Below are 13,856 nucleotides of genomic sequence, written 5' to 3'. Positions count from 1 at the left end.
TTAAGCAGTTGAAGATAAAGAGTAACAGAAAGTACTTGTGTTGCATAAATGTTACAAAAATTCGTCAGGAATAAAAAAAATTAGAAAACATAAGCAAAAGATATCACTTTGGTAAAGGAACATACATTGATCAGAAATATAAAAGTAGCAATTATTAAAACAGCAAATGAAAACTTAAAACCAAAGAAAAGAAAACATAAAGACTGGATGACTGAAGAAATACTACTATTAATGAATGAAAGAAAATCATTCAAAACAAAAAATCTAATTAAATATAATGAAACTAATCGATTAATTAAAAAGAGAATAAAAGAAGCTAAGGAGAGAATGTTACATGAGCAGTGCCAAGAACTAGAAGAAATTGAGAAAAAATATGACTTTTTTAACATGCATAAAAGAATTAAAGAATTAACAGGAATGAGAAAAACACTTCAAAATAATGGAAATTAATTATTTTTATAGTCTCGTAGGAAAAAAACAAAATTTATTTCTTTAATTATGGATTTAACAAAAAACAAATTATTTTAATAGTATATTAATATAAATAATCATATTTCCAAGCATTTTTATGGACAATCTTTAGGAAGTACACATTTTCCACTCTTTGTATCCCTTATATATCCATCATCACATACAGATTCTGGAATACATACAGAACAGAATCTATTACACGGTGGAACACGTCTCACTTGACAGGTGGGATCAGGACAGCAAGGCCTGCATCCTTCATGTTCATGTGAAGGCGTAGACGCTCCTACAAATGGAGAAATAATAATTAAAAACACAACGCACAGGATTAAGAGTAATTTTGTACTATAGTCTGTCCCTCCTTTACTTTAGAGTACACGAACATACGGCAATGCAATCCTTATGAATTTTCAATCGAACATTATCAGGGTCCTAAAAATATAGTGCCCTAATAGTTATTTATGTACCAATGGTATTAAATAGATGTTTATGCCCAGAGGACGACGATGTTACAAACCCGAGAGCCTCTGGCCCGAGGGTTTGTAATAGGGTGCGTTCATTACGGAGATTATCGCATGGTGTCCTCGCCTAGATCATAGCACTGATAGCCCAGGGAAATAAGCAATTTTTCATGACACTCGTCCGGCCAGGCAAACGACAATTATTGTTTTGAGTAGTATGGACCTCTGTAACAAAAACCTATATGTTTCCTGCAGTCGATTTTTTGGACTTAATTAGTTATTAACAAATTAAGATCAAAACACGGAAAATTTTTGCTTTTTTCGTCTATCAGCAGAAAGTGAAACATTTTAAACAAATTTTAGAACAGAAGAAAAGTTACATAAAAACTTTCAAAATAGCATTTTCTAAATGTTTCTACCCTTATTTGTTGCTAAGGAAGTTGCAAAATAAATCAACAATTTTAGTTTTATATAAATGTTAATAACTTTTTTGAAAATAAACTTATAACATTTATATTGCATGGAATACTGTATCTTATAGTACTTAAAATACGATCAAAATTTACGGTCAAAATACTTACCTTAAATATTATTAAAAAAAAATTAATCAAATTGGATGGTTTATTTGACAATTTATTTAAGAAACTAATGCATATTCGTAATGTACGCAAAAAGTACATACAAGTTTAAAAAGAAACGTTGAAATACATAAAAAAGGACCAGAGATACAGTTAACAGCTCCTCCCCCCTCCCTTCAGCTCCCGCGAGTTTCAAAGTCGGCTGATTTTAAAGAACACATTTTGAAGCTTTGTGGACCATTCCATTAAAAGGCAATATTTTTAGAAGCTAGTACATTAAAACTATAAAGTATATTCTTTCAAATAACGCTATTTAGATTTATTAATTGTTATCAACAAAGCTGCTATGAATTAAATAAAAAAAGAGGCTAACTTTATCCCAAACTATTTTGGGGCAATTTTTTTTACTTTTGAATTTGTAAAAAAATTCAGGCTTTTTAAATATAAAAAAATAATATTCTTACAGGAAATGGTTAAAAAGTTATTCTAATTGTTTATAAGCAAAAAATCGACATGTTTTTGCAATATTTAAAATTAATTTTCTAAATTTTTTTTTAATGTAGATAATAGAACAAGTCTTTTTCTTCCAGAAACTACCATTACAATTACTAAAACTATATAATTTTCTGACTTATATTGTTGCAAAAAAAAAATTAATTTGGGATAAACAAATAAAATAACTTTTAAACTATTTTACCCATCACTTTGAAATTTTTACCATATTTTAAGCACTATAAGACACAGCATTCCATAAAATATAAATGTTATAAGTTTATTTTCAAAAAAGTTATTAACATTTATAAAAAACCGAAATTTTTTACTTATTTTGCAACTTCCTAAGCAACAAATATGGATATAAACATTTAGTAAAAGCCATTTTAAAAGTTTTTATATAACTTATAAGTTTCTTTTCTTTTAAAATTTGTTTAAAATGCTTCACTTTTTGCTGATAGACGAAAAAAACAAAAATTTTCCATTTTTTGATCTTAATTTGTTAATAACTAATTAAGTCCAAAAAATCGACTGCAGTAAACACATAGGTTTTTGCTACAGAGGACCATACTACTCAAAACAATTATCGTTCGCCTGGTCGGACGAGTGTCAAAAACAGGGTACTTTTTTGCTTATTTCCCTAGCCTCTGACAGTGAAGTGAACGCTCGAATTTAAAATAAAATGCATTTATTTGGTCGCAGCGAGGCTCGGTGCTAGGCACCTCGTAGTGTCGATCGTAGAGTACTAGGGACGAGAATCGAAAAAATACTACGCTGGAGCTGGAATACTATGGTCCAAGTCCATGATCCGATACCTGGCTCTAGACTGGACGCTGCGAATTTTTAAAGTAATGCATTTATTTTATGTGACGATGATACTGACACCATCCTATGGTCCGACCGAGGGTCGGCGCCTCGTTATGAACGCACACTAGGGTGCGTTCATTACGGAGACCATAGCATGATATCCTAGAGTTAACTATTGTTAACTATTTTGATTTTATAATAACTACTGTCGCTACTTGGATTAAACCTTACAAAGAGCTATCAATGGATATGAACAAAGTGTATTGTTCAATTTGTGGCAAAATTGTAAGTACTAAATATTTAATACTTTTCTATATTTGATATGTTATTTAGAATAATTTAATGATTGCATAAATTAACATAATTAAAACGGGAATAATAGAATTAAATTTTAATATAATACCAATACCCAATACACTGACACGAAATGCTACGTACTCTCTACGCTACTTTACGGAGTTAAAGGGTGGACGTTAACAGCAGCAACTATAAAGAAGTTAGCGGCTCTAGAAATGTGGCTGTATCGACGCATACTGAGAATACCTTGGACAAACAGAGTGACTAATACAGAGGTATTAAGACGAATGGGTAAAGACGTGGAATTGTTAACAACTGTTAAAAGGAAGAAAGCGTCATACCTGGGCTATGTTTTCCGTAATGATAAGTACAGTCTGCTACAGCTTATCGTGGAAGGCAAGATTGAAAGAAGAAGAGGTTTGACCAGAAAGAAGAAATCCTGGCTGAGAAACTTGAGAGAATGGTTTCAAATACCAAAAGCTGCGAACATAATACATGCGGCACAAAACAGAGAAACCTATCGTTTGATGGTCGCCAACCTTCGGTAGAAAACGGCACATAAAGAAGAATACCGATTTATGTATATTTTATTATAAAATAAATATTTTAACTATTGCTGAAATATCAGTGACTGCCATGCAATAATCGTGCAGTTACTTGAATGGAATTTCTTCTGTTGATGCCTTTAGTTTAAGACTATAAAAAAATCGGTTCTAACTGTAGTTATTTATATCAGTGGTGCACCCAGGGGGAGGAAGGTTTGGGGGTTGAACACCCCACAGAGCCCTACTCCGACATTGTTGCTCACAAATTTTAAGGACTCAAAATGGAGGTAGCATCATAAAAAAAATTTCCCCAACGGGAACAACAAAACACCGCTTGGGGGGGGGTTGTTGGGTGCCCAACAAAACCCCCCCACCACGGGAAATTTCTAAGTGTGCTACTTATTTATATTAAAAAATCTATTGCAGGTTGCATGTAAAAAGAAATTCCAGATCAGAACTGCGTCACATTTAGCCAAAAAAGACAAAACTAAATCTTGAGAAAATGGCAAGCTTCGGTTTCTAAGTCTTTTTGGTCAAGTTCGAAAGAAGGAAACGAACAAGATACTTTTAATGAATACTTGTGCCGTGTATTAATCACTTCAAATATACCGCTTTCAAAATTATCCAATGAAAACTTAACTTCTTTTTTAAAAAAATATTGTAAATTGAATATTTGAAGTGAAAGGACTCTAAAGAGAAACCATGTCAACTCGTTGTACTCGTCAGTAATAGATACTATAAAAACATATCAGTGGCAATCACTCTAGGTGTGTGTTGACGAAACCACTGATTTCACAGGAAAATATATAGCACATTTAATGATTGTTGTTCTAAACGATCAGATCTTACCAAAAGCCTATTTAATCTCATGCAACCAGTTAGAAAAAACCCAACCATGCAACAATACCCCTTTTTGTACAAAAAGAAATCGAATCTTGCCAAGTTATGTCATGTCGAAAGCCTTTTCATGGCACACGATTATTCTAGCTATTAATAAGAAAATAATTTTTAAAATAAAAAACATAAAACATCTTACCGAAACTTGGTAGCACAAGAAGCGCGAATACACTCAAAAATAAACAAGTTATGGTCAGTTTAGTCATTTCGACTATTTTTGTGATAACTCCACCTAAACACTTACGTTTGCCGATTGATTTTGTTAACAAACAATATGTTTTACCTTTTATACCATTGTCAGTTATAAAAGGGGAAAACCTATCACTTATATATGTTGATTAAAATGTATATTTATGCTAAAATAACATACGTTTGGATAAAAACTGCATTGGACTACATTTCTTACAAATTTTAATCGATAAAATGTAATTTCCACTACAATTTATTATGCATTCAGCGACAGCGAAATGAATAAAATGAAAAAACAACAAAACCCAAATGGTTGTGTGATATGAATGCAAATATAACAAGTTACTCCACTCGTCGGAGACGAAAATACCACTCAACCTCTAAAAATCATACGAACAAGCTAAATTTTGCTGAGAATATTAATTTTAGGACTCTAAAAAGTATGTAATAAAGTTTACCACTTTTACCCCCAGGCGTCCCCCTAAAACTGTCCTCCGTAGGGGGAGAAAATGGAAAAAATCGATTTAGCAAAAATCTGTACGCTATAGAAAAAATGTTTCAAATAAAAAATATAGCTGAGATAATTTTGAATCAAAAATGTTTTTTTTTTATTTTTATTTATCCGCATCAACCGCTAGGGTTATTAGCGGTAGGTTTATGATACAAATAGAGAGAATAAGGTACATTTTAAAAGTCATGACTTAGGGTAGAGGCACCACTTAAGGCCACTTTAAGAACTTTCTTTATCATTTTTCTATTGTATTCATTGTATCTCATACATATTTATCCTTATCTTTATCATATTTATATGTTGTCGTCGATCTTACACCCAGTTACTTAAATCTGGCAAGCATAAAGTCTCCCAATTTGAGATCATCGGTATCGTACATTTGAATATTTTCTGGTTCTGGTTCCATGAAGTCAACATCGTCTCCACTACTACCAGTTTCTTCCCAGTCTTCATGTTCTTCTTCTGAAGAGCCTGAATCTAAATCGTGTTTTTTAGGTTTCGTCGTCTTAAGTTGTGTTGTCTTTTGTTCCATTTTTTCCACTTTTTTTGTGCCTTCATCTGTTTGTTATGCTCTCGAGCCTGTTTCCTTTCTTGCTTTTGTTTTTCTTTATCATTTTTAAGTTTCTCGCATTCTTTATGATTATCTACCCACTTATCAGATGTGACAACACTTGGTGTGTATTCTTTTTTCCTTTTTTTCTTTGAGTCCGGTTCCTTTTGTTGAGGGTACGGGAGCACATTGTAAAATACTGTTGAAGAAATCGGTTTTTGTGCAAAAAAATATTACGTTTGACTTCTTCTACCTTATCTGGGCAAAAACTGCTATCCATCACAATATTGCTAGCAGTCGATGTGGTCGGAACTTGATCGCCTAAATAATCAGAATTCGAAGACTCCGAAAACACAGCATTTATCATATTATCATTTGTAGTAGATACCAGGAGACATATGTTTGGAAGCATTATTTTCAGAGCATTCTTATCAGGTTCTGATTCTTCTCTCACCAGAACCGGTTGGTTGAATTTCTACTTCGTTTGCTATTTGAAACCATATATTGTACAGCGATTTATCTTCAACATTACCTTCCCATTCATGGTTTCTTCTTTTTGTTGTCTTAATTGGTCCAGGAGAACCACATCAATTTTTGATTCTAAATATATAAGGAAAACTGTGGCTTCAGTATTAATATCTTTAGTTTGAAACACATCGGGTTTTCTCAATACAATTTTACTGTAGTCCACATTATTTTCTGAAAAAGAATACAAACCTGTGGCTTTAAATCCCGATATTATATTAGAGGTCATTTTTGGATCATCAATCAACTGAGCCAGTGCCATAGGTAAAAATGATTTATTAATCTCCTGACCATTGTTTTCTATCTTATATTTTCGAACAACATGTTTCCACTTTTGTTTTATAGGCCCAAACACAGAGACGTCTAAAGGCTGGAGGATATGAGTAGCATTAGGGGGCAATGCTATTAAAATTATTTGATTTTCTCTGCAAAATTTACTTAAATCTAGGGTCAGATGGGATTTATGTCCATCTAAAAAGACAAGAACGGGGAACTCTATTTAAGACTGCTTTAAGTAGGGTACAAAAACGTTTGAAAAATACTCAAAAAAACATTCTACAGTCATCCAGTCTCTTTCACTTTTCCCTAATCCCCAACCTTTAGGAGCTGCTTTTCATACAGCGGACGGAATCCGGTCATATTTAAAAAGTGTCAAAGGAGGAGCGAATTTTCCTTCTGCATTTACTGTGAAAAGCGTAGTTACATTTTCCTTATCTGATGAGGTTCGTTCATCATAGATGTTTTTTCCTCGCGGTCCAATTACAGTACCACTTTTGGAGCTAAACAAAAACCTGTTTGATCCATATTGTAAATCCTTTTTGGATGATCTAAAACACTGGTAGCACTCATATCGCTTAAATTCATACGAACCTCGTCGAATCATTTACGTATTTTCTCTTCAGTTACTGCGCCTCTACTACCGTGAATGTATTCTGCTTTCTTCTGGGACAATTGCTTGTGCCTGTTAAGGAAGCTGTAATACCATTTTTTGCCTGGACGATCGTTGATTAAAGGAGTTTTAATATTTGACTCTTGAACAAGTTTTTGTACCGAACTCAATAACCGGTCTTTATCAATTGGAAACCCCATCTTTGCACAATTTAATACCCATTCGACTATGAGGTCTTCAGTCTCTTTTCCCAAGTGAGAATCGAATCCACAGTGCACTGAATCTCTTGGAGACTTTCCGGATATTTTATTACGCAAAGTAGTTCTCGCAACTTTAAATTGACGACTGGCTGTGACCACAGGCATTCCTTCGGATATTTAATGCTAAATTTAATTTTGAAGGTGAGTACTGAAATTTTGGTATTCTTACCTTTTCTACTCTGCTTTTATTATTCTTAAGTGCGTTTGGAATTTTCACTAAAAGAAATAAAATAGCTATATTTATGTGAACATGCTACATTCTTAGAAAAGTAACCTGGCCAAAAGGGAATTTCGTTTACCTACTTGTGGCCAGCAGATTGGCCATAAGTAGGTAAATAGTGATTTTCGGTTTCCACTTATAGCCACCTTCATTTTTTCAAATATCATACTATTAATTCTAATGAAACATAAGAAATATAAAATAAAAAGTGTCTATTTACCTTACCTCTCACTTCTAGTGAAGAAAAAATATCATATAGTATTGGAATTAAAACGATGATATCAGATATGTTTCTTAAGAAAATTTGTTAGTTAGCTCGGCACTTGCAACACACTACCACTCAAACATCAACAATGAAATGAATGGATCAGTTAGTAGGTAGGTTTCTGTCTTGTACCATGGTTTCTGTCACTGTTCCCACTTCCTATATAATTATTTGTCATTTTAGCAGCTTCAAGCTTATTGGTTGATGGACGCCATTCTTATTATCCTACGAATCATAGTGAAATGGTCATAGTTGGGGTAGTGGCCATAAGTGGTGCCTCTACCCTACAGCAATATGGTACAATGTACATGTAATAAAAATTAAATCATAATTTATTATAGAGTTTACAGTAATTTAAAAAAGACAGAACTTCATTGAACTTTGTAACCAGTGCTTCTTTCAGGCTGTTGGGTATCTTGAATATCGCCTTGGCTGAGGTGTGCTCTGTACATTCTATTATTATATGGTTGACTGTGAAAGGTGTTTGGCATCTTTGGCACATTGGTAGTGGTTCTTTGGAGATTATGTAGCCGTGCGTAAGTCGTGTATGTCTTTTCGTTTTGGTGGTATAGGAAGATATAAAAATGTTTATGAGCGCTTTTTCTGCAGAATGCACCGTTCTCGTAGAAATAACGCTTGAAGCGTTCGGAGGAAGCGACAATCTTCAGGCAGTACACATTTTGCACTCTTTGTTCCCTTATATACCCAGCATCACATAAAGATTCTGTAATACATAGAGTAGTACACAAGATTCTATGACACGTTGCGTTGGAGGATGTCTCACTTGAAAGGTGAGAACATCGCAACAAGGTTTGCATCCTTCATGTTCATGTGAAGGCGTAGACGCTCCTACAAATGGAGAAATAAAAATTAAATTAGAACGCACAGAGCGCAAGGAGCAATGTTATATAATGTATTTTTATTTAATTGTACCCATTCGCTTGGTCTTTTAGTTTGATGTTCCGCAAATTGCCAATCTGTTATGAGGAATTGTGTGGTCGGGATATCTATCCCCTTGGGTTCTTTTAAAGTGCCTTATTTTCTGTAAGAGTTTTCCATTTCCATGAAGATAGAAATAAACGAAGAGAAAAGCATGCCATTAATAATAAATAATACAAACAAAACAATCAAAAGCAAACAGACAAATTGGATATAGTACAAATATAAGATTAGATATAGATAAGACGAAGAAGACTTTTATAATAGGAGTAGAAAGTTAAATCTGAAAGAGCTGAGTAGCCGATTTGTATCTACAAACACACGGATCATTATATCAAAGATTAAACGAACATTCAATACTATTTTAATAACACAGAAAGACCAAAAACGATATACTGGTTGCCTACTTCTGTAAAAGTTAAAGACTAAAACATTTCTGTTTTAAGAATTATTAATTCTATATTTTTATTAACCTTTATTGTGTTTTTATTTTCGTAACAAAATATCAAAAACAAAATTAATCTGTTATTAGTTTATATATTTGCATGCCTAAGAATTCTGGCGCCATCTATCTTCCGTGAAAATATTTTTTGAATGCATTAAAGTACTACCCATTCGTTTAAATTGGTCTAAATAATATAAAAATGCATATACAAAAAAACTATAAAAATACAAGTTAACACTGGATAACAATTGAAGATCAATAGCAATCGGTATTCGGCGGAAATTCACTTCGGCGTCATTCGATCGTCCCGCTAGCTCAGTTAACTTGTTACAGATTTCTTTTCGCGATTTGCACCGGCATTTTGGTTATTCTAGTTTAAATTTGAAAATTAACCCGGCTATTTTAATTATAAATTGTAGTAGGTATACATAGTAAAAAGACAATAATATGCGGTTGTCTCTTAATTATGCTAAATAAGGCAATAAATGAGTTAATTTGATTGTTATATGGGTCGAAAAGTACTATAAAGTGAATTGAAAATGGCGTTAACAATACCGGCTTTCCATATTCATATCTACTCTGATTTTCTAAGAGGTAAGTGATCGAAATATTTAATTGTAGGGTACATTGTAACATTAAATTATATATTTCTAGTGATTATCTTCCTATTTATTGTTAAGACAATTGATAAATATAATATAAAATATAAAATTAAAATAATATATATCTTTTACAAAGGATTTTAATTAATTTTTTTAATTGATAAATACTTGATTTAGCTTTACAAAATAATCATTTTTCGTTCTTATAGTGAATTTTTATTGAAATACTTTTGTATTTTTATTAAATTTCATTGCAAATATTACAGTTTTTTTATAACATAGTAGATACAGCAGTCTAGCCAGCGTCCAATTCTTGGAAATGCGTTTGCATCGATATAAATGCATCCTGAAAATATATACTCTTCCTTTGTTAATGTGATTTGCATACAAATATTGGACAATAAAATATATTTTAATTTAGAACTTTATAATAGAAAAGGAAAGTGAAGAAATGAAAGCAAAATTATTTAAACAGTTGATTTTTTGGCAGTTACAGAGTGATGTTAATTTTATGATTCAATTTATTTTAATATTTAACATTAATTAAGTACATAGTAATTATGTAGGCACCGATGTTTATTTCATAATTCTGGATTAACTCATTATATCAATTCATTTCATTATTTTAGATTTTTGTTCAAGGTAAACGTATTGGGTAAAGATCTACTTATTGTTTGACTGATATTAAATACTCAGTAACTATTTAGTCGATTTAGTGATTTAGATAATACATCGGTACCTCGGAGGTAAAGGACACTATGTCCATTTTCTTACTTTTTCAGGAGAGCAGTTTTCAAATTTTTTAAAATTTTAATCAGCAAATACTCCAATGTTTCTTATATTTAACCAAGATTAATATATTATTATTGTGGTGTGTATAATCGTCTTTCATTCCATGAAGTGTTATATACCTGAGGTTTACCGTTCATTATTTAAATTTTTTTTTTTAATGTGTAGTTGGACATAGTGTTGTTTACCTCTAACAACTTTTTTAAATAATGTGGCATTGCATGTTAAGGTCTTTACGAAATAAACAATACAAACACATTAAACAGCCTATACTATTATTTTATTAGAGGTAAATATTATAATGTTATAATAATTAAATAAAATTATAGACGACAATTTTCAAAATTGTTACAGATGCTCCATATCATCTTCATCTACTTGTGGGTAATCGTTTGTGGCTACATCGCTATGTGTTAAATTTTGATAAAACGCATGACAAACTGACGGAACAAAAGGCAGTAGTGCAATTAAGTCATTGTACCTACTTTTGTTTTGTGATTGGTAATGGGATTACTGAGATTTGATTTAATTGGGCTGAAAACGTTACTTGCTGTCTTCGATACCTCATGAAATCCACTTCATACATATTTTGATTATTGAAATCGGTCTTATAAAAGAACTTTCCAGTGTTGACAGTAGAACAGGGTCTTTATTAACATTTTTTTTTCTACTGGCAAAAGGAGGATTAGATGACAATTTCTTATTGAACAGCGTTTTGAAGTTTTTGAAATCTGCAAGTTCCATATTGTGCACTGTGTATTTACCTGATGTTTGCCTAACTAGTTGTTGCCAGTCCCATGGTGTTAAAATGGCCAAGTTGGAGAGTTTCTTCCTTTTTCTTTCGATTAAAGCATGAACAGTGTGTGCTTCCATATGTGTGTGCCCTTTCAGTAAACACTTTTGAGTGATCGTCTTTATTTGCAGTATCCAAAAATAGCACATTATAATATTTATTATATAATAGCACTTATATTTTTATTTTGTCCATAGCAGTTATCGGTCCAAAGAGTGATGTCCTCTACTTGACTACCTGGAATTGTATTGTCAGCCCATTTCAAAATTGACGAGGCAATTTCATTTGCACCTCGGGCCCCTTTCGATTCGTCCCACATTATACATTGTACAGAAGAATCACTGGCATCATGTAATGTAAAATTTAATGTCCAAAGCTTCCTTTTGTAGAAACTAATACAATTGTTTGTTAGTGGTAAAGGCAAACATTTTTGCAAATCACCAGATAGTACTTTGTATTTTGGTGACTCTTTAGCTATTATAAAGTCCAATTGTTTTAAGTTATACCGAGTTTTAGATTCAATTAGGTGAGCATCATGATCAGCCTATACACTGGTTAGTTCATCTGCAGTAAGATTATTTTTTAATTGAGCGGTGAATGTACTGCATGTTTCGCAAATGTCTCTTTCAGGCGGTTTAAACGACAACTTGAAGTCTTTATTAAAAATATCTGCGTACAACCACTTTTTTGCTCTGAGCTTTGGATCTACATGTCTTTCATTGCATTCATGAATGTACAGTTGATACATCTTTTCTATTGTAAGTTCTGTGCCCAGATAATCTCTCTTACTCCTTTCTCTGGAATAATGACTCTCGTATTTTGGGAATGATTTAATATGTTGATATATACTATTTATGGTTTCGGTAGGAGTTTTATTGGTTGGCGTGTGTCTACCTCTTTGATCAGCTTTTATTAAACCTCCTGGCTCAATTTTTTTCAACATATTTACTACTACTAAATTAGATATACAAAGTGTGTTTAAAAACATAAACTTGCACACCTTCAATAGCTGATTATTCACTGTAAAACGGTAGTGTAGTTTATTATTTTTAGATTTGGTAGAATTTAGATCTTTTTTTCTTGATCGAAGAGTAGGTTGGATGTCGATACATGAGAAGATAAATTGCTTTTTAAGATCTGAAACGTTTGTCTCAGTCCAGTATGAGTTGAAAATTTTTTGTCTTTCGTATTCTGTCAATCTTTCAGAGCATTTCATGTGACACATGCAAGGAGTCTTTAACATTTTTGCAGGCATGTCTTTTCCTCTTTTACTGAGACACTCTTTCCCACCAGCTATTTTTCGTTTGCGAACATTACAGGTCCAATTTTGTTCATTTACTACACGTTTTTTACCTTTTTGTTTGCACTTTTTGCAGTTATATTTTGTACCTTTCTTTTAACACTTTTCTCTTCTTCTAAAAGAACCTCATTATGTTCATTGAAATTGCCTGCATCACTGCTTAGGGATAAATCGTCCTGGAGAAGATTTTTTTATTGCCCCAATAATCGTAGGAGTAATAATAGCTTTCTCTTTTTCCTTTGTTTTCGCTGGGTTACTTATACGTCTCATATCATTGTCGTCCGATTCTGAGCTTTCACCACTTACAGGCTCATAGAGTTTATCAATATACGAATTTTCATCTCCAAACAAATTATCATTTTTGTCAACTTCTTTCTTATAACGAATATATTATATCAAACCAGCTAAAAGAATTACTTGAACCTTGTTTTATTATAATTTATGAAAATATTTTAATTAAATAATGTTAAAAAATAAAAAATTTAGACATGACTTTAAATTATTATGTTTAATTTCAAATCGAGAGCTGTCATTCGTTTCTCGTAAAGTGTAGCAAAAAACTGTATTGAGTTGTGGCATACTAGAATAAATAAAACACACTGGAAAAATTAAAAATTTAATTTGAAATTAATACAAAATGAATAACTTTTACAGTGAACAAGTGTGGAATTTAAATATATGTATTATAATTCGAAACTGCTGAAATAATAGTATTTTGTCATATCTCCATTATTAAAAAATTCTTCAAACATTGTGGACATTAACTCAACCGTCTCTCTGGTTATTAAATTTATTAGATATCGTTTTTTGTTGTTAATAATAAAAATAATATTTATCTAAACACATTTTTGAACGTTATTTTTTTTGTTTAGATTAAGTGCAATTCCGTTATCTGTGATGGCAACAATGAATTGTTTCACGAACCATTGTCTCCAGTCTGAACCAGAGATATGTAAGAGAGGCTCTCTTATATATCTCTGGTCTGAATACTGGTTTACATTGGGAAAAAAGTGTACCATTTTTATATGACGGGA

The 13,856-nt window shown here is 32.0% G+C and overlaps 1 long non-coding RNA gene across 1 annotated transcript; it reads right to left on the bottom strand.

The window, feature by feature from the left end:
- Positions 1-464: 464 nt before the first annotated feature.
- On the bottom strand, positions 465-4,997 carry LOC140450014 (uncharacterized). The gene is made up of 2 exons (XR_011951934.1): positions 4,685-4,997; positions 465-754 (listed from the first exon to the last, which is right to left on the bottom strand). It is a non-coding gene; the product is annotated as an uncharacterized lncRNA (long non-coding RNA).
- Positions 4,998-13,856: the final 8,859 nt, after the last annotated feature.

Source organism: Diabrotica undecimpunctata, chromosome 9 (assembly GCF_040954645.1).
Source record: "Diabrotica undecimpunctata isolate CICGRU chromosome 9, icDiaUnde3, whole genome shotgun sequence".
NCBI lineage: Eukaryota > Metazoa > Arthropoda > Insecta > Coleoptera > Chrysomelidae > Diabrotica > Diabrotica undecimpunctata.
This window is presented reverse-complemented; position numbering and strand designations above follow the sequence as displayed.